General features: G+C 48.9%; 1 long non-coding RNA gene across 1 annotated transcript; it reads left to right on the top strand.

The window, feature by feature from the left end:
• Nucleotides 1-383: 383 nt before the first annotated feature.
• On the top strand, nucleotides 384-17,037 carry LOC144372582 (uncharacterized). Its single transcript, XR_013432549.1, has 4 exons — nucleotides 384-6,267; nucleotides 7,075-7,165; nucleotides 9,541-10,736; nucleotides 15,910-17,037. It is a non-coding gene; the product is annotated as an uncharacterized LOC144372582 (long non-coding RNA).
• Nucleotides 17,038-18,653: the final 1,616 nt, after the last annotated feature.

Here is an 18,653-nt window from a genome sequence, read left to right on the forward strand (position 1 = left end):
CGGGAGGGTCCAGTGTCACCACTTATGAGCTCCCAGCCTCCCGCTCCCAGTGCAGTGAGGAAGAGCACCTTCTCCTCCCAGTGACACCTGAGAACACAAACAGACCTATGCCAACCAGGAGGCTTAATGAGACTTGACGTCAGCATTTGTCACTGGAACTCTGTCAGACCTGCATGGCTGACCACTCATGTGGCTGACCTCAGGCTCTAGTCCTCCTGAAGTCAAGATTAATGGCCTGAAGTCCACTATGAATCTCACGTTAGCATAGAAGACAGCATGGGTCCAAGAACACCCCCCACCATTACCTGGCCTGGCATCCCTCAGAGAAGTAGTTGTTAGGCCAGATCCAGAGGATGAGGTCAGGTTGGAGAGCGCAAGGAAGGAATGAGCCACAGAACAGCTGGTCATCTCCTGTTGAGCAGTAGGCTGACCCAGGCCTTGTTCCACCCAGCTCCCCATTCCTGACCCAGGTCTTGCTCTCATAGCCAGCCCCCCATCTCTGACCCAGGCCTTGCTCTACCCAGCTCCCCATCCCTGACCCAGGCTTGCTCCCACAGGCAGCCGCCCATCCCAGACCCAGTCCTTGCACCACAGCCAGTCGCCCATACCTAACCAAGGCCTTGCTCCACAGCCAGCTCCCGATCCCTGACCCTGGCCTTGCTCCACCCAGCTCCCCATCTCTGACCCAGGCCTTGATCCACCCAGCTCCCCATCCCTGACACTGGCCTTATTTCCACACCCAGCCCCCGATCCCTGACCCAGGCCTTGCTCCCACAGCAACCTCCACATCCCTGACCTTGAACTTGCTCCACCCAGCTCACCATCCCTTACCCAGGTTTTGCTCCCACAGCCAGCCCCCCAACCCTTACCCAGGCCTTGCTGCACCCAGCTCCCCATCCCTGACACAGGATTGCTCCCAAAGCCAGGCCCACATCTCTGACCTTGGCTTTGCTCCACCCAGCTCCTCATCCCTGACCCAGGCCTTGATCCTACAACCAGCCTCCAATCCCTGACCCAAGCCTTGCTCCCACAGCCAGACCCCATCCCTGACCCAGGCCTTGCTCCACAGCCAGCCCCCCATCCCTGATCCACACCTTGCTCCACAGCCAGCACCTATTCCCTGACCCAGGCCTTGCTCCACCCAGCTCCCCATCTCTGACCCAGGCTTGCTCCCACAGCCAGCTCCCCACCCTGACCCTGGCCTTGCTCTACCTAGCTCCTCATCCCTGACCCAGGTCTTGATTCACCCACCTCCCCATCCCTGACCTTGGCCTTGCTCCTCCTATCTTCTCAACCCTGACCCAGGCCATGTTACCACAGCCAGTCCCCCATCCCTGATCCAGGCCTTGCTCCACCCGGCTCCACATCCATGACACTAGCCTTGCTCCCATAGCCAGTCCCCTAACCCTGACCCAGCCTTTGCTCTACCCAGCTCCCCATCCCTGACTCAGGTCTTGCTCCCATATCCAGCTCCCCATCACTGACCTTGGCCTTGCTCCACCCAACTCCCATCCCTGTCCCAGGTCTTGCTCCCACAGCCAGTCCCCTGCCCTGACCATGGCCTTGTTCCAACACCCAGCTCCCCATCCCTGACCTTGGCCTTACTCCACCCAGCCCCCCATTCCTGACCCTGGCCTTGCTCCACAACCAGCTACCCAATCCTGACCCAGGCCTTGCTCCACCCAGCTCCGCATCTCTGACCCAGGCTTGCTCCCACAGCCAGCTCTAAATCCCTGACCCTGGCCTTGCTCCACCCAGCTCCCAACCCTGATCCAGGTCTTGATCCACACAGCTCCCCATCCCTGACCTTGGCCTTGCTCCACCCAGCTCCTCATCCCTGACCCAGGCCTTCTTCCCACAGCCAGTCCCCAATCACTGACCCAGGCTTTGCTCCACCCAGCTTCCATCCCTGACCCTAGCCTTGCTCCATCCAGCACCCGATCCTTGACCCAGGCCTTGATCCCACAGCCAGTCCCCCATCCCTGACCCATGCCTTGCTCCACCCAGCTCCCCATCCCTGACCCAGGCCTTATTCCCACAGCCAGTCCCCCATCCCTGACCCAGGCCTTGATCCCACAGCCAGCCCCCCATCTCTGACCCAGGCCTTTCTCCACCCAGCTCTCCATCCCTGACCCTGGCCTTGCTACCACAGCCAGTCCCCCATCCCTGAGGCAGGCCTGCCTCCACCCAGTGCCCCAACCGTGACCCAGGCCTTGCTTTCACAGCCAGCTCCCCATCCCTGACCTTGGCCTTGCTCCACCCAGCTCCCCAACCCAGACCCTGGCCTTGCTCCCAAAGCCAGTCCCCCATCCCTGAACCTGGCCTTGCTCCCACAGCCAATACCCCATCCCTGACCCTGGCCTTGTTCCACCCAGCTCCCCATCCCTGACCCTGGCCTTGCTCCACCCAGCTCCCGATCCGTGACCCAGGTCTTGCTCCCAGAGCAAGCCCCCCATCCCTTACCCAGGCCTTGCTCCATCCAGCTCCCCATATCTGACACAGGATTGGTCCCAAAGCCAGCCACCCATCTCTAAACTTGGCCTTGCTCCACCCAGCTCTCCATCCCTGACCCAGGCCTTGATCCCACAGGCAGCCCCCAATCCCTGACCCAAGCAGTGCTCCACCCTGCTCCCCATCCATGACCCAGGCTTGTTCCCACAGCCAGCTCCCCATCCCTGACCATGGCATTGCTCCACCAGCTCCTCATCCCTCACCCAGGTCTTGATCCACCCAGCTCCTCATCCCTGACCCAAGCCTTGCTCTACCCGGCTCTCCATCCCTGACCCTTGCCTTGCTCCCACAGCCAGTACCCTACCCCTAACCTAGGCTTTGCTCTATGCAGCTCGGCATTTCTGACCCAGGTCTTGCTCCCACATCCAGCTCCCCATCCCTGACCATGGCCTTGCTCCACTGAACTCCCATCCCTGTCCCAGGTCTTACTCCCACAGCCAGTCCCCTGACCTGACCATGGCCTAGTTCCCACACCCAGCTCCCCATCCCTGACCTTGGCCTTCCTCTACCCAGCCCGCAATCCCTGACCCTGGCCTTGCTCCACGCAGCTCCCAACCCTGACCCAGGTCTTGATCCACACAGCTCCCCTTCCCTGACGCTGGCCTTGCTCCACCCAGCTCCTCATCCCTGACCCAGGCTTTGTTCCCACAGCCAGTCCCCCATCCCTGACCCAGGCCTTGCTCCCAAAGCCAGTCCCACATCCCTGAAAATGGCCTTGTTCCCACAGCCAGTCCCCAATCCCTGACCCAGGCCTTGCTTCACCCAGCTCCTCATCCCTGACCCAGGCGTTGCTCCACCCAGCTCCCCATATGTGACCCAGGCTTGCTCCCACAGCCTACACTCAATCCCTGACCCTGGCCTTGCTCCACCCAGCTCCCAACCCTGACCCAGGTCTTGATCCACACAGCTCTCCATCCCTGACCTTGGCCTTGCTCCACCCAGCTCCTCATTCCTGACCCAGGCCTTGTTCCCACAGCCAGTCCCCAATCCCTGACCCAGGCTTTGCTCCAAGCAGCACCCATACCTGACCTGGCCTTGCTCCACCCAGCTCCCCATCCCTGACACAGGCCTTGCTCCACCCAGCTCCCCATCCCTGACACAGGCTTGCTCCCAATGCCAGCCCCCCATCTCTGACCTTGGCCTTGCTCAGCCAACTCCCCATCCCTGACCCAGGCCCTGATCCCACAGCCATCCCTGATCCAGGCCTTTCTCCACCCAGCTCTCCATCCCTGAGCCTGGCCTTGCTCCCACAGCCTGTCGCCCATCCCTGAAGCAGGACTAGCTCCACCCAGTTCTCCAACCCTGACCCAGGCCTTGCTCCCACAGCCAGCTCCTTATCCCTTACCTTGGTCTTGCTCCCACAGCCAGTCCCCCATCCCTGACCCTGGCCTTGTTCCACCCAGCTCCCCATCCCTGACGCTGGCCTTGCTCCACCCAGCTCCCCATCCCTGACCCAGGTCTTGCTCCCAGTGCCAGCCCCCCATCCCTGACAAAGGCTTGCTCCCAAAGTCAGCCCCCCATCTCTGACCTTGGCCTTGCTTCACCCAGCTCCCCATCCCTGACCCAGGCCTTGATCCCACAGCCAGCCCCCAATCCCTGACCCAAGCCTTGCTCCCACAGCCAGCCCTCCGTCCCTGACCCAGGCCTTGCTCCACAGCCAGCCCCCCATCCCTGACCCAGGCCTTGCTCTACCCAGCTCCCCATCCCTGACCCAGGCTTGCTCCCACAGCCAGGCCTTCATCCCTGACCCTGGCCTTATTCCACAGCCAGCTCCCCATCCCTGACCCTGGCCTTGCTCCACCCAGCTCCCCATCCCTGACCTTGGCCTTTCTCCTCCCAGCTCCCCATCCCTGACCTTGTCCTTGCTCCACCCAGCTCCCTATCCCTGACCCAGGCCTTGTTCCCACAGCCAGTCCTTCATCCCTGACCCTGGCCTTGCTCCCACAGCCAGTCCCCCATCCCTGACCCTGGCCTTGCTCCCACAGCCAGCTTCTCATCCCTGACCCTCGCCTTATTCCCACAGCCATCTCCCCATCCCTGACCTTGGCCTTACTCCATCCAGCTCCCCATCCCTGACCCAGGCCTTGTTCCCACAGCCAGTCCTTCATCCCTGACCCTGGCCTTGCTCCCACAGCCAGTCCCCCATCCCTGACCCTGGCCTTGCTCCCACAGCCAGCTTCTCATCCCTGACCCTGGCTTTATTCCCACAGCCATCTCCCCATCCCTGACCTTGGCCTTGCTCCATCCAGCTCCCCATCCCTGACCAAGGCCTTGTTCCCACAGCCAGTCCCCCATCCCTGACCCAGGCCTTGCTCCACCCAACTCTCCATCCCTGACCCTGGCCTTGCTCTACAACCAGTCTCCCATCCCTGATGCAGGCCTTGCTCCACCCAGCTCCCCATCCCTGACCCAGGCCTTGCTCCCACACCCACCTCCCCATCCCTGACCTTCGCTTTGCTCCACCCAACTCCCATCCCTGACCCTGGTCTTGCTCCCCCAGCCAGTCCTCTACCCTGACCATGGCCTAGTTCCCACTCCTAGCTCCCCATCCCTGACTTTGGCCTTGCTCCACCCAGCCCCCCATCCCTGACCCTGGCTTTGCTCCCACAGCCAGCTCCCCATCCCTGACCTTGGCCTTGCTTTACCCAGGTTCCCATCCCTGATCCTGGCCTTGCTCCCTCAGCCAGCCACCCATCTCTGACCCTGGCCTTGCTCCCACAGCCATGCCCCTGCCCTGACCCTGGCCTTATTCCACAGCCAGCTCCCCATCCCTGACCCTGGCCTTGCTCCACCCAGCTCCCCATCCCTGACCTTGGCCTTTCTCCTCCCAGCTCCCCATCCCTGACACTGGCCTTATTTCCACACCCAGCCCCCGATCCCTGACCCAGGCCTTGTTCCCACAGCCAGTCCTTCATCCCTGACCCTGGCCTTGCTCCCACAGCCAGTCCCCCATCCCTGACCCTGGCCTTGCTCCCACAGCCAGCTTCTCATCCCTGACCCTCGCCTTATTCCCACAGCCATCTCCCCATCCCTGAACTTGGCCTTGCTCCACCCAGCTCCCCATCCCTGACCCAGGCCTTGTTCCCACAGCCAGTCCCCCATCCCTGACCCAGGCCTTGCTTCACCCAACTCTCCATCCCTGACCCTGGCCTTGCTCTACAACCAGTCTCCCATCCCTGATGCAGGCCTTGCTCCACCCAGCTCCCCATCCCTGACCCAGGCCTTGCTCCCACACCCAGCTCCCCATCCCTGACCTTGGCCTTGCTCCACCCAGCTCCCATCCCTCACCCAGGTCTTGCTCCCACAGCCAGTCCCCTGCCCTGACCATGGCCTAGTTCCCACTCCTAGCTCCCCATCCCTGACCTTGACCTTCCTCCACCCAGCTCCCCATCTCTGACCTTGGCCTTGCTCCACCCAGCTCCCATCCATGTCCCAGTCTTGCTCCCACAGCCAGTCCTCTGCCCTGACCATGGCCTTTTTCCCACACCCAGCTCCCCATCCCTGACCTTGGCCGTGCTCCACCCAGCCCCCCGTCCCTGACCCTGGCCTTGCTCCCACAGCCAACCCCCCATCCCTGACCCAGGCCTTGCTCCCACAGCCACCCCCCTGCCCTACCCAGCTGGTGAGTCTGTACCTCGGGAGGTTGCACTTCCTCTGGAAATAGCCTGCCACCATGAGCTGGCTGGAGGAAAATGTTCGCGAGGTTCTTCAGGCAGTGGACGCTGGGGACCCCACTGTGGAGGCTTGTGTGAACAGGTGAGATGCTGGGTATTCGTGCAGGTCAGCCCCTCCTGCCCTCTCTGGGCACCCTCTGATGTTAGATGCTGTGGGCCAGAGTGGTTTCATGTCTACTGCTGCTGGCATAGCCCTGTTCTCCTGTGGGTGAGCATGTAGACCCCAAGGCTGCTACCACTGTCCAGGTGGGATTGAAGGTGTGGCATGAGTCTGCCCATATTCTGTCCTGCCTACTGCTGTGCGCCTGGTTTTCACATCTGCTATAGCAGGTGCCAGGCTCACACCTGCTGGCAGAGATAGCAGCAAGCAGCAGCCCTGGCCCACTTCCACCCATGGTCTGGCCTTTGGCCCTGTTAGCATTGTAGTCTGGGACTGCTGTGGCCAGGCTGGGTAGTACAGTGAGGACTCTCTGGTCTGTGCTGGCCAGGAGTCTCCCCTAACTGCCCAGAGGAAGCCCTCTGCTGTTTAAGTAAAATTGAAGAAATGATGGGAGAGTGGGGACCCTGGAACCCTGGCCCTCACAGCCAATATTCACTGTACACTCATCTGTTCTCCACACTAGAGGGGATGTTTTAATGGGCAGGAGCACGTTCTGCTCCCTGTGCAGCTTCTCTGCCCCACCCTGTCCAGCAGGGGCAGGCCCCATGCCGCAGCTGTAGTGACACTCGGGTCCTTCAGAGACTCACTCAGCACACCATGGACTGACTGCCTGGCCGTCTGGGGGTGAAGCTGGAGATCCTTGGGAGATGGAGACCTGCCAGGGAGGAAGGGCTTAGCAGTTTGCAGGGTGGGCAATGGTTAATCTGTTGCTGTTTGCCCTGGCCTCAGGTGGAAGATGCTCTACCAGCGTGCACCCAGAAACATCCATTGCCATGTGATCCTCTCGGAGATCAGGGAGGCTGTTGCTCCGCTTACCCCGGTAAGGAGGATGGCGTAATGGTGGGCTGTGTGATCGTTCCCCTCCTGCTCCTGGCAGCCCACAGGCAGGACGGACGGTGGGTGAGGCCAAAGGGGGTATATGTACCTTCCCTCAGCCTACTGGGGAGCTGGTCAATCCAGGAGCAGCTGGACCCATAGTCTTGGCCCCACTTGCCTTGCTGGTGGCCAGGCCTGCATGCAACACTGCTGAGAGCAGGCTGCTGCTGTGGGGAAACCTCAAGGGCACCACAGGTCTGTAGGAAGAGGCAGGTCAGGGCGGCCAGGACAGGGGGTTCCTTGGGGCCCTCGACACCACTAATTTACCTAAGCTGCTCTGCTGATCCTTAGGACAGCACTGCCAACCTCTTCTGGCCAGGAAGGCTTGTTCTGATGAGTAGTGACAGCGTGGTGCTGGCGGGAGAGTCTAAAAGGAATTGAGTTTAGTAATTATACAGTTTTCTAATAATTCAAGGTCTTCACGATCAAACTGCTCACTCTAGGTAGTACCATGTACCCTCATTAGCTACTTGAATGCCTGCGTTTTTTAATGCTCAATGAGTGCTGATTTATTCTAATACTTGGAAAAATGAACCTAGTAAACAGGTAATAATGAAAAAGTGAGAAAGATAATGAGTTGTCTCTCTTAAGACCAAAGTCCAGCAGCAGGTTATAGTGGGAGTATCCCTCTTAGTTTCTATACAAGACAGGCATAGATCATAGGGGAGTTGGAAATTGTGAAGTAGAGAGGATAAGGGTGAATACACATTGGGAAAGGCAGAGAGAGTGAGTGCAGCGAGTAAATGAAGGAAAAACAAGCCATGAAGGCTGATAAATTTCAGTCATTCTGTTAGGGAGCACGCAGGTTTTGGGAAGTAGGAAATCTGCTTCACTGATCATGACACAGGATGTAGGAGGAATTATATCCATCAGAGAGAAAAAATAGTAACATGACAAATCTTTTAAGTTTCAAAATAAGGCACAGAGGGTACTAGTCAAGCAGGGTGCACTTGGATACAAAAGTTAATCTTATTCTGATGGGTCTATGATGGTATCCACACTGATTACTCACCCAAAATTTTAGTGTTATGTGTTTCGTGAATAGGATGTATAATAATCAGATTAGTCCTATTTTTAGATTTATAAATCATAAATTTCTCATAACTTTTCATGGCCTAAAAATTCATCAGTATTTAAAATTATTCAAATACTGACTGCTCAGAGAATTATTTGTCCTAAAATTTGTGAGGAGTATTTTGTTTTCTTAGGGAGAAATGAAAAAAGATTTCAGTTAATTGCCATAAAATGATTTTCTTAACTAGACTCCCCACAGCCCCCTTCCCTTCAGATACTGCATCATCTCTGAGTTGGCTATTACATTGTACAACCCTAAAATTCTATGGTAGGTCATTTTCATATTCCTTTGGATTTTATTAATTCAAAATAGTCGCAGTGCCGATCCTATTTGTCCTAGGCACCGTGTTGGGTACTCTAATGAATTAAAGACATACCCGCCCTTCAGACGAGATAGTCTAGTGATGAAGACAAGATGTACATAATTGTGATAAAGAAATCAAAATAGTAATAGGAAGAAAATGCTCTGTGGGTTAGAGAAATATTACATAAAAATATTAAGGAATATTTAGACCGGGTTTGTTGTAGTTTTATTTTTACTTTATGCTCTTTTTACTGACATTATAATTGTACATCTTTATGGTTGTTTGGAACATTGATACATTGTGTATTGAATAACTAAGAATATGTAGTTATATTTATCCTGTTTGGCTGTGACTTTGTACACATTAACCAATATCTCCTCCTCAACATCTCCCCTAGTCTCCCAACCTCTCATAAACAGTATTTTGCCCTCTAGTTTTATAAGCTCAGCATTTTTAAGATTCCACAAGTGAGTGAAATCATGCAATATTTGTCTTTTTATGCATGGCTTATTTCACTTAATATGATGTCCAACATATTTGTGTTTCCACAAATAACATAATCCCTTTCTTTTATGGCTGAATAATATTTCATTTGTGTGTTTGACATTTTATTTATCAGTTCATTCATTGATGGACACAGTTGATTCCATATTTGAGTATTGTAAATAGTGTTTTAGTAAACATGAAAGTGTAGGTATCTCTTTGATATGCTAATTTCATTTCCTTTGGATGTATATATAGCTAATAGTAATGGGGTTACTATTATATGTACTGTCTGACCCTCAGAATGTGGTTACTGCAACCTCAGACAGTTTAAACTCTCCTGATGCCCATTCCTCCTGTTCACTCCCAGGACTGGCCTCACTCCTGAACTCTGTACAACCCCAGCTTCTCTCCTGGATTCCTCTGAATGCCCCTCCACTGCTTCTTTCTTGTTTAGGTTTCACAGCCCGCCTCCTGAGGACCCCAAATCTTCTGTCACTGGAGAGCCTATTGCAAGGGTGTCCAGCCTCATTCTGTGCCAGTTATGCCAAAAGGTGTCCTGTCCTGTGTCTCAGATTGATGGCATTGACAGAGCATGGGAAGTCATGGCAGGTCAAGTTTGTGTTACCAGGTGCATTGTTTCTGTTAGAAGAGAATCCATCAAACCCAAGCTTATCTCCCTAATGCAATATTGTAGAGAAATTGTGTGAAACTTTGTGTGGACGCAGGCTTCTTAGGTATTTAGAAACCAAGACTCATCTGTTCCATCTAATGTCATCACAGATAATGAAAGACTTCTGCCAATGGGCTGTTTTTTACATGTGTTTTTTCTTTGTTTTAGGTTCCTCACTGCTCCACTAGCAGCTTCCATTTTGATTGGTTTATTTATTCCCTATCATACCACTTTTGTTACCTTTTATATCCTTTTATCTATATTTGAAATTTATTTTTATAGTGGTTTCTATGTGTTTTACATCAATACCAACATATGCCTGAGTTCTATTACCATGTTCCTTCTCCTCCTACCCTCATCTCTTCCTTATTGTTTATGATGCTGTTGTCACAATTATGATGTGCACACTGGAATTTTTGTGTTCATTTCCATTATTGATTCAAACTATGAAATTTTTTCTCCTGTTTTTAATTTATAATATAATATGTTAGAAACTAAAATACAAGGATATGTCATTGTTAGGATTTATGTTCAGCTATGTAAGTACCTTTAGCAGAGATATTAATTTCCCAGGTTCTCAAGTTCCCATCTCTTACCCTTCTTAAGTCTTAGGACTCCCCTCAGTATTTCATGCTGGGCAGAACTACAAGAAACACTAATGTGCTCTGCAACTGTCCCATTTGTGGTGGTCAGATCTTCTTCATTGTGACCATTTTATGTGACAGGAACAAGTTATAGGAGGGCAGATTAATTTTTGGCTCATGGCTTCACAGGTTCCCATAAGCTTCTGACTCTATCACAGAAACAGCATGATAGAAAGTCATAGTGGAATATTTATTCTAAATTATTAACTTTGTAGTCAATGAAAAATACACTCTTTATGTACTGTCTTCTTTCTAAGCGCACCGATCCCATCACAATAAAAGAGGCGCTTCCACGGAAAGGATTAGGCAAGGTGAAAGAAAAGACAGTCAAATTGGGTAAGTTTTACATTACAACACACCAGGGAACACAATGTTAAAACACTTGAAATGCTACCATTGTTCTCACATGTAAGGTGGATTTCCTAAAGAGGTGGGAGGATTTTCCTCACAATGTTATCAGTAGTCACAGAAAATGATCTCTCCTCTGTTTCTGGGAATATCCCCTCAATTCTGAGTTGTTTCCCCTACATATCATACTATTACATTCTCCCTATTTTCACCCTTTGGAGTGAACTAGCTACCATGCAAATGTCACCATAAGCATCTCTTTAGAATGTGAAAGGTCAAACTTCTGAAATTTCTTAGAAATATTTCCTGACATGACCCAAGCCTCATTCTGTATCTTTATACCTTTCCTCTGCCTCAACTGTCCTCTGGCATTAGGCCTCACCTATCCCTTTATTCTGAGACAAATCCTGACCTATTTCATACTCTTCTCTGTGTGGGCCTACAGAATTTCATGCTCTCACCATCTCCTGCTCTCTGGCTACTCACCTTTCGCCTGTCTTTTTGAGGGGTGAGTAGCCAGAAAAAACACCATCCTTGGGGGCACATTTTCTCTGCCTTCTTAGGTCATTTTCTCTGACACTTCGGCTGGTCACATTAGCTTCCAGACACATAGGTTCCCCTTTGCCCTTCTCACTGGAGTCACATGGGTATAGTCTAGCCTGCACCAGTTTTTTCTACCTTCCATGAGGCACAACCTAGGTTCCTTGATAGGCACTTCCAGGATCCTCATGTGTGTGTGTGTGTGTGTGTGTGTGTGTGTGTGTGTGTGTGTGTGTGTTGTTTAGAGGAACTGAATCAAAGAAATACTGTTGCACTTTTTTCAAGGATGGCTATGGCTTCAGCACTCCCATCACTCAATGAGAGAAGAGCATGCTTTTTAAGCACCAGTGCATAGTGCACCTTTTGGTCAGATCAGTTTAAGCAATATTTTTGATCTCAGGTTTCTCCTTAGCAGGGAACATCATGGTACAACTTTCAAATCATTCCTCAACCCAGATCTTAAAATCCTAGATGGCTTGTAATGATAAATACCAAGGCCAGAGATTCAGTAAAATGTGTACCATAAACAAAAAAAGCCTACAACCTGCATGCAGATCTGCCTCAGACAAAGGGGGAGAGAGAAGAGGAATTTGCATTCTAAGTTGTACCATGTTTAATTTAAGTTACTCTTTTGTTCTTAAAAATAGTCTAAAATAGTTATAGTGTTTTAAAAGTCTAAAAAAATTTATCTTTCATTTTCTTTATCTTTCTGATAACTGGATGTAGAGAAAGATAAAATTTTCAACAATGAATAAACTTTTTGAAATAAATAATTTTAGAGACTGTGGTTTGGATGTGAGGGTCCCCCAGAGCTCCATGAATGCAGGAGTGTTCAGGAGTGAGACGATGAGATTCAGAGAGCTGTAGCCTAATCAGTCCTTCTTAGCTGGAATGGGCTGACTGGGTGGTAAGGAAGGCAGCTGCAGGAGGTGGGGCCGGGAATGTGCCCTGGGGATCCTATGGTTTGTCCCTGGCCTCTCTGTCTGCTTCCTGGCCACCACGAGCTGAGCAGCCTTCCTTCACCACTGCCCTTCTGCCAAGAAGGACTGTCCCTGCTCAGGCCTAAATTGATGGAGTTGGCCCTCAGTGGACTGAACCTCTGAGCCCCAAATACACTTTTTCTCCTGTAAATTAGTCTTAGATGGCCTTTTGTTCATGAGGAGGACAAGCTGACTAACAGAGGCAAAGGAGAAACCAGCACATCCAACCTGGAAAAAAAAAGAAAGAGGCTTTAAAATAGTAATTAAGAGTCTGATTCAAAGAGAAAAAAAATGTTATTTTTGTTCTCCTAAAACTATGTTCAATAAGAACATAGTTATGCAAAACTGTATACATTCATAAAGGTATCAATATTTGGCAGGTGTCTGTTATCGGGTCTAGTATGTTATACTTTTTCAAAATAAAAACTTTTTTCCCCCCAAAAGAACTAGAATGGAATAACATATAAATCAAAATAAAAGGGATCCAACCCCTAGGGGAAAATGGAAGTAGATAATGCACCCATTCTTTCTGAAGTACCTACTCTTTAATCTTGGAATCTGTATGTCTAAGGCCATGCATGGAAAAGAGAGTAGAAATCAGCAATTCCCTCAAGAATTTTAATAGATGTGTCAGCCACTACCCATATCTCCTTCCCCTGCCTATGACTGCTGAGACACTGGCAACGGGATTTTGTTCTGAAGCTCCAATCAAGGGGAACCCTACTCTTAAAAAAAGAAAAAAAAAAAAGACTTAACAAGTATTTTCTTAGAGCAAAGCACAAACATCCTGTGGCTTTCTAGACATTTCTTACTTTGACCTTGGAGCTGTGCTGTGATGGAACATGGGTGAATCTACCAACTCGTGAACTTATTCTGACTTGAAGCACAGAGCAGAACTTTTTTCCTGCATTCCCACTCAAGGGAAGGGGACATGCAGTAGAGTAAAAGCGTTAGTACTGGCCTTTAGGGAGCAGCCCTTTTGGGGGGGGGAGAAGGGGGTGCGTGATCATGTGACTTGCTGCTGACCCTTACATTGGAAGGAGCGCAGAGCTAATTACTTCATAAAATTAAACTAAAAACCAAGGTTTTCTTTTCACACATCTATAATGCAAAACACCGACTTTGCAAAATCATCTTCCTCCAAAAAGCAACATTTCTCATCTTACCGACTCTGTGTATGAATTCCACATTTTATAAGTATTATTCTACTGCCTGGGTAGAGCTATAATATAGAAAAATGCTAGTATATATTTAGAGCAAATATTTACAATATTTAAAAGTAAGTGCATAATTTTTGCATACAGAATGTGCATAATAACATGGAAGTAGCTAGCAGAAAGGACATTATACTGGCAATTAGAGTCTGATTACAGAATAAATAAACAAAAAACAGCACTAAAGTCAAGTTACTTCTGCCAACTGGCTATTTTTAGCATCCTAGCAATGCCTTCTCAACAGCAGTGACTGGATTGGGAATTGGCACAACTCACAAACACACGTATGTGTGCTGCAAGCCAAGTAGAACTGGAGATTCCCTGACTTTGGTACAGTCAGAAACCCAGGCTGACTGACCAGCAGGGATTTGGGACCTCCACAGTCCTGCAGTTTCAGACCAGGTAATTTTGCGGGGGATGAAGGCTGCACCCATTGTGTCTGAAGGTCACTGGCTCCTACCGGCTAGATGCCAGGAGAACTCACAAAGCTAACATGTCTCCAGACCTTACCAGGTGCCCCCAGGGACAAATCACCCACTCAGAATCAGGATCCAGAGCCTGCTACCCATCCTGTGATTGTTTTTACTACAATGTGCCCCATTCTGTCTAGTGCCTGAGTATAGTTAAATTTTAAAAAGGGCCATAGACATTTAAGAACACAATGAATTCTTCCTATTATCCAGGGCTCTCGTGGCCAGTTTCTGAATTTCCACAGGGTTATCAAAAAACAGAGAGAAAATGCACAGCCATGTTTCCATTGCCAGAGTAATTTATTAAAAGGAGAAGCGGCTATGGGAGCCCTGTCCCTTTCCCAAAATCATGTCCTCAAAGGTGGGTGGACTTCATTGCAGCAGGCTTGTACTGTGCACTAGGGAGTCTCAGGATTGAGGTCTCAGTATCCAAGAAAACACACATGGTGATGTTGTTTTTTATTGAAGGTTTAAATAGGAAAAAATGGTGCAATTCATAGAATTACATATTTTAAAAGACAGCATATTCAAGAGTCATGGTCATAGCAGCAACCATATAGATTATATAAACAAATAAGCATTTGGAAAGCACTTTCTTTTTGTTATTGTTTGTTTTTTGGTACCAGGGGTTGAACCCAGGGGTGCTGAACCACTGAGCCACATCCCCAGACCTCCTGTATTTTATTTTGAGACAGGGTCTCAATAAGCAACTTAGTGAGACTCAGCCTTGCTAAATTGCTGAGGCCGGCTTTGAACTTGCCATCTTCTAGCCTCAGCCTCCTGAGCTGCTGAGATTACAGGTGTAGGCCACAATACCCAGCTGGTATTTATTTTTGAGTATGTTTTCAAATATTAATTCACTTAAAATTATTCCTCAAAAACAAACAAATGTGTAAAGTACAACTTCCCCTCCCCCCATCTTACAAATGAGAAAATAAACAGGAGACTCATCTGTGGCTCCATGATTCATGGCCAGACATTCTGGCCCTAGAATTCTCCAGTGGGCCTTTCACTGTGTTCTGCTCCATCTCAATACAAAATTTCCCTGCCAAGCACTCTGGGAAACACTTTGTATGCATTATTTCACAGCAACTGCAGGAGGTAGGTATTTTATTTTCCAAGTATCTGGAGATGAGGAAATAAAAGCTCAAGAGGTTAAGATGCTCGACTAGCCACAGATTTATAAATGGTGGAACTCAGGATTCACACGTAGGCCTTGTGAGTCTAAAATCATTTAACTCCTATGTATATAAATTCCTCTCTAAATTTAGGAACTCAATTAGATTACCTTCACCCTTTTCCATCTACAGAAGCCTGCACAGCTACATTCTAGAACCTTTTTTGTTATATTTAAATTTAGAATTTATTTGCAAACTTTTCTTGGTTTAAAAAAATAATTTCTCAAATGAAGCTGGGATATTACACAATATCCCATTATTTTTTAAAATTTTTTTAGTTGAAAATGGACATAATATCTTTATTTTTAAGTGGTGCTGAGGATCAAATTCAGTGCCTCACATTTGTGAGGCAGGCACTCTACCACTAAGCTATAGCCCCAGTCCCGAAACATTAATTTTTAACATTTTCTTATAGCTATCATGGTTAGTTGATTGATGCTTAAGAGAAAACCCACAATTAAGTGGGTACAAACTCAGGCCAAAAGGAAGAGAGATAAAATACTGATGGACTCAGCCTATATAAGAAACAGAGCAAAAGTTGAGATATAATGGACCTGAAAATTGATGTGGTAAATGTAATTGTGAAAATATATAGATTCCTTTAACTTCTCTGTGGGTATTTGTTGGTGATTTATACTGTGATCTGGCATCAGGCCATGAAATATCTGCAGTGACTGTTAGTTATGTTAGTGGTAAAGAGATAATATCGGTAGACCATGTGGAATTTTATGGACTATTATTCCATGCTTGAAAACACACTTCATGTTTTGTAATTTCAGGTTGATCAATACAAAAGTAAATTACCAGCAACCTAAATATTGCTCATCTGAAATATAGAATTATCAAGTGCTGGTTGACAAGCAGAGGGCCGGCAGGGTGGGAGCAGTGACAGCTGAGGATGTCATTATAGGACGAATGTCTGAGGAGGAGATGCCCAAGCCCAGGAGGAGCTTAAGATGCCCCAAGCAACTTGACAGCACAGGCATTCTGAGGCAGGCTGGCGAGCAGTCAGCACTGGGTCTAAGAAGTAATGGGGTGAATAGTTGGTGGAGGATTTCAAAATGCTCATAAAACTGACTGAAGGGTGGTCCTAACATTTTTTATGACCATGTGCTGGCAATTATAAACAATGTCGGTAATAAAATAATCTTTCCTGAAGAAGTCTCTGTCAGTGGAAATTCTAGACAGCCCTTTTCATGCACACACACGCACACACACACACACACGCACACACACGTGCGCGCACACACACACGCTTTAAGAAACATTCTATACTACTTTAAATTATTTGAAAAATTTCCAATTACATTGTTCTTCTGAAACGTGTAGACTCAGTTGCACAGAAACAGTTTCTCAAGGATTCAGAATCCTCAGATCTCACATTCAGCATGGCTTGAACCTCCAACTACTGAGACAATCATTTTATGGAAGTGCTGACATCACGGTAATTGTGAAATTAGAAGAAACAGAAGTGGAATTACTTTAGATCTGTCCTTCTTGGTGACTACTCGGAGTCTTCATTTGCTGTAGACATTTTAGACATCTGAAAATTGTAAGAACAGAACCTGAAGGACCCAAGGCCCTGGCAGGGCTTTGATTTCTGGAATTTGTCATGAACTGGAGTTTCCAAGTCTCTGCCAAACTGATTCTTATGTCGAGGACTTTTGCTGAGCATTTGTGCATCTGAGGCTTCCGTGCAAAACAACATTTTCAAAAAAATAAGTTAAGGAAAACTGTCTCTCGTCCCTGTGAGTGATGATAGGTTGTCAAATCCATCTATACTGTCTATTGAACCTGAATATGTGAAGAAGGTTGATTTTGAGAAAGATTGTGACAGATTTGCAAATGTTTAGGCTAAAAAATGAAAGCCATATATTTTTTATTTATTAATAAAACATACCAATATATATGTATGTTTTTCTCTCTTTTTAAAGCATACATTCACATAATTAAAAGGAATTAGTCAAATTTTCTTTTTTAATGCTCTAATATTTTAATTTTATATAATGCCACATATGAAGTTTAATAAAAGTAACTTTTCACTGACCTTTTTTTTTCTTTCAAGTCAATAATTTTATCACTTCCTTTGTGTGTGTGTGTGTGTGTGTGATGCTGGGGATTGAACCCAGGGCCTTGTGCATGCAAGGCGAATACTCTACCAACTGAGCTATGTCCCCAGCCCAATGTTATCATTTTTTGATTGCCTTTCAAATATTTCTGTCACATAAACACAGGGATAGTAAAATGACACACTAGTTAAAGACATTTGACCTGGTTCTGTTGAAGAATAGAAAGGTGATTTCCAATATTTTTTGGAAACAATTTGACTTCATTAGGAATAAAAAATGTTTAGCAATTAAAGAGCATGCAAAAATAGTTTATCCTGTGAAAAGAGCGTTTCCTGTCCCTGGATGAGGTCAGAAAGAGGCCATGGGCTCTGGAGTCAGAACAGACAAAAAATTTGGTCGAACTGGCCACCAGCACTGTTTCAACCCTGAGGACAGGGCTGCCTTCCTGAGACCTTGTCCAGTTGGGAAGAACTCGTTGCAGGTTTAATATGAAAGGGGCACACCCCCTGCCAGGCAAGCGCTGACCTCCTCCTCCAGGCCCTGATAGGAAACACTCGTGTACTTTCCTCTGGCTGCTCCTGGGAAGGCCGGTGGCAGGGACAGTGTGTGATGGTAATTCAGTGCTTCCCCTCCCTGACTGAACACCATTACAACAAAGTCTGGGCCTGTCTGTGAGGGCGTTTCCCGGTGAGGTCAGCATCAGGTTGGTAGACTCAGAGAAGCAACCACCTGACTCGGGTGGGCTTCATCCAATACACGGAGGGCTTGGGAAGCAGAAATCTGACTGTCAGGACCTGACCTCACAACTCCCGGGATGTGCTGTCACCTGGCTGTAGTCTTCCTGTTCTCTGTGGCTACTCACACCTAACCGGTGACGCTTTCCACAAACATCAGTGGAGTTTAATAATTGATCACCTACTCTCTGAGCTTGATTTCAGCATTGCTAAACCAATCGTATTATTAAAAGAATACAGTGCCAAGCCTGAAATTAAGTCTCACAGGCTACCCTGCCCACAGTGACATGGGAGGGGCCTCCCTTAGCCTCACCTGGGTTCCTTCCTCGCTGTCCTCTCTTGGATAAGGGTCCCCTGCACCCTTCTCCTGGAGGAGGCCTGTCTCTGAGTGTGGGCCCTAGGATCTGAGTGTGGGCTGTGCAAAGGATCACTCAGCTGGGCAGTGATGTCCCCCATCAGGACTCAGGGGCGCCCTGGCTCTTGATCCTGCAGGGCTTGTCCCCACAAGCAGGTTGTCCACTCTGTTCTGGGCTGTGACCTGGTGAGGCCAGCACAAGGCCTGCAGCTTCCTACCCCCAGGCCTGGTGCCTGTGACCATCAAGTGCTGTGGGTCTCCTCTGCCTGGGATGGGCTGCGTGGTCAGCCTCTGCCACAGCCAGGTGGCTCTCTTCCTCACCACAGCGTGAGCAAGGGTGAGTGAGCATGGGTGAGACACACCAC

This window comes from Ictidomys tridecemlineatus, unplaced genomic scaffold, assembly GCF_052094955.1.
Source record: "Ictidomys tridecemlineatus isolate mIctTri1 unplaced genomic scaffold, mIctTri1.hap1 Scaffold_133, whole genome shotgun sequence".
Taxonomy (NCBI): domain Eukaryota; kingdom Metazoa; phylum Chordata; class Mammalia; order Rodentia; family Sciuridae; genus Ictidomys; species Ictidomys tridecemlineatus.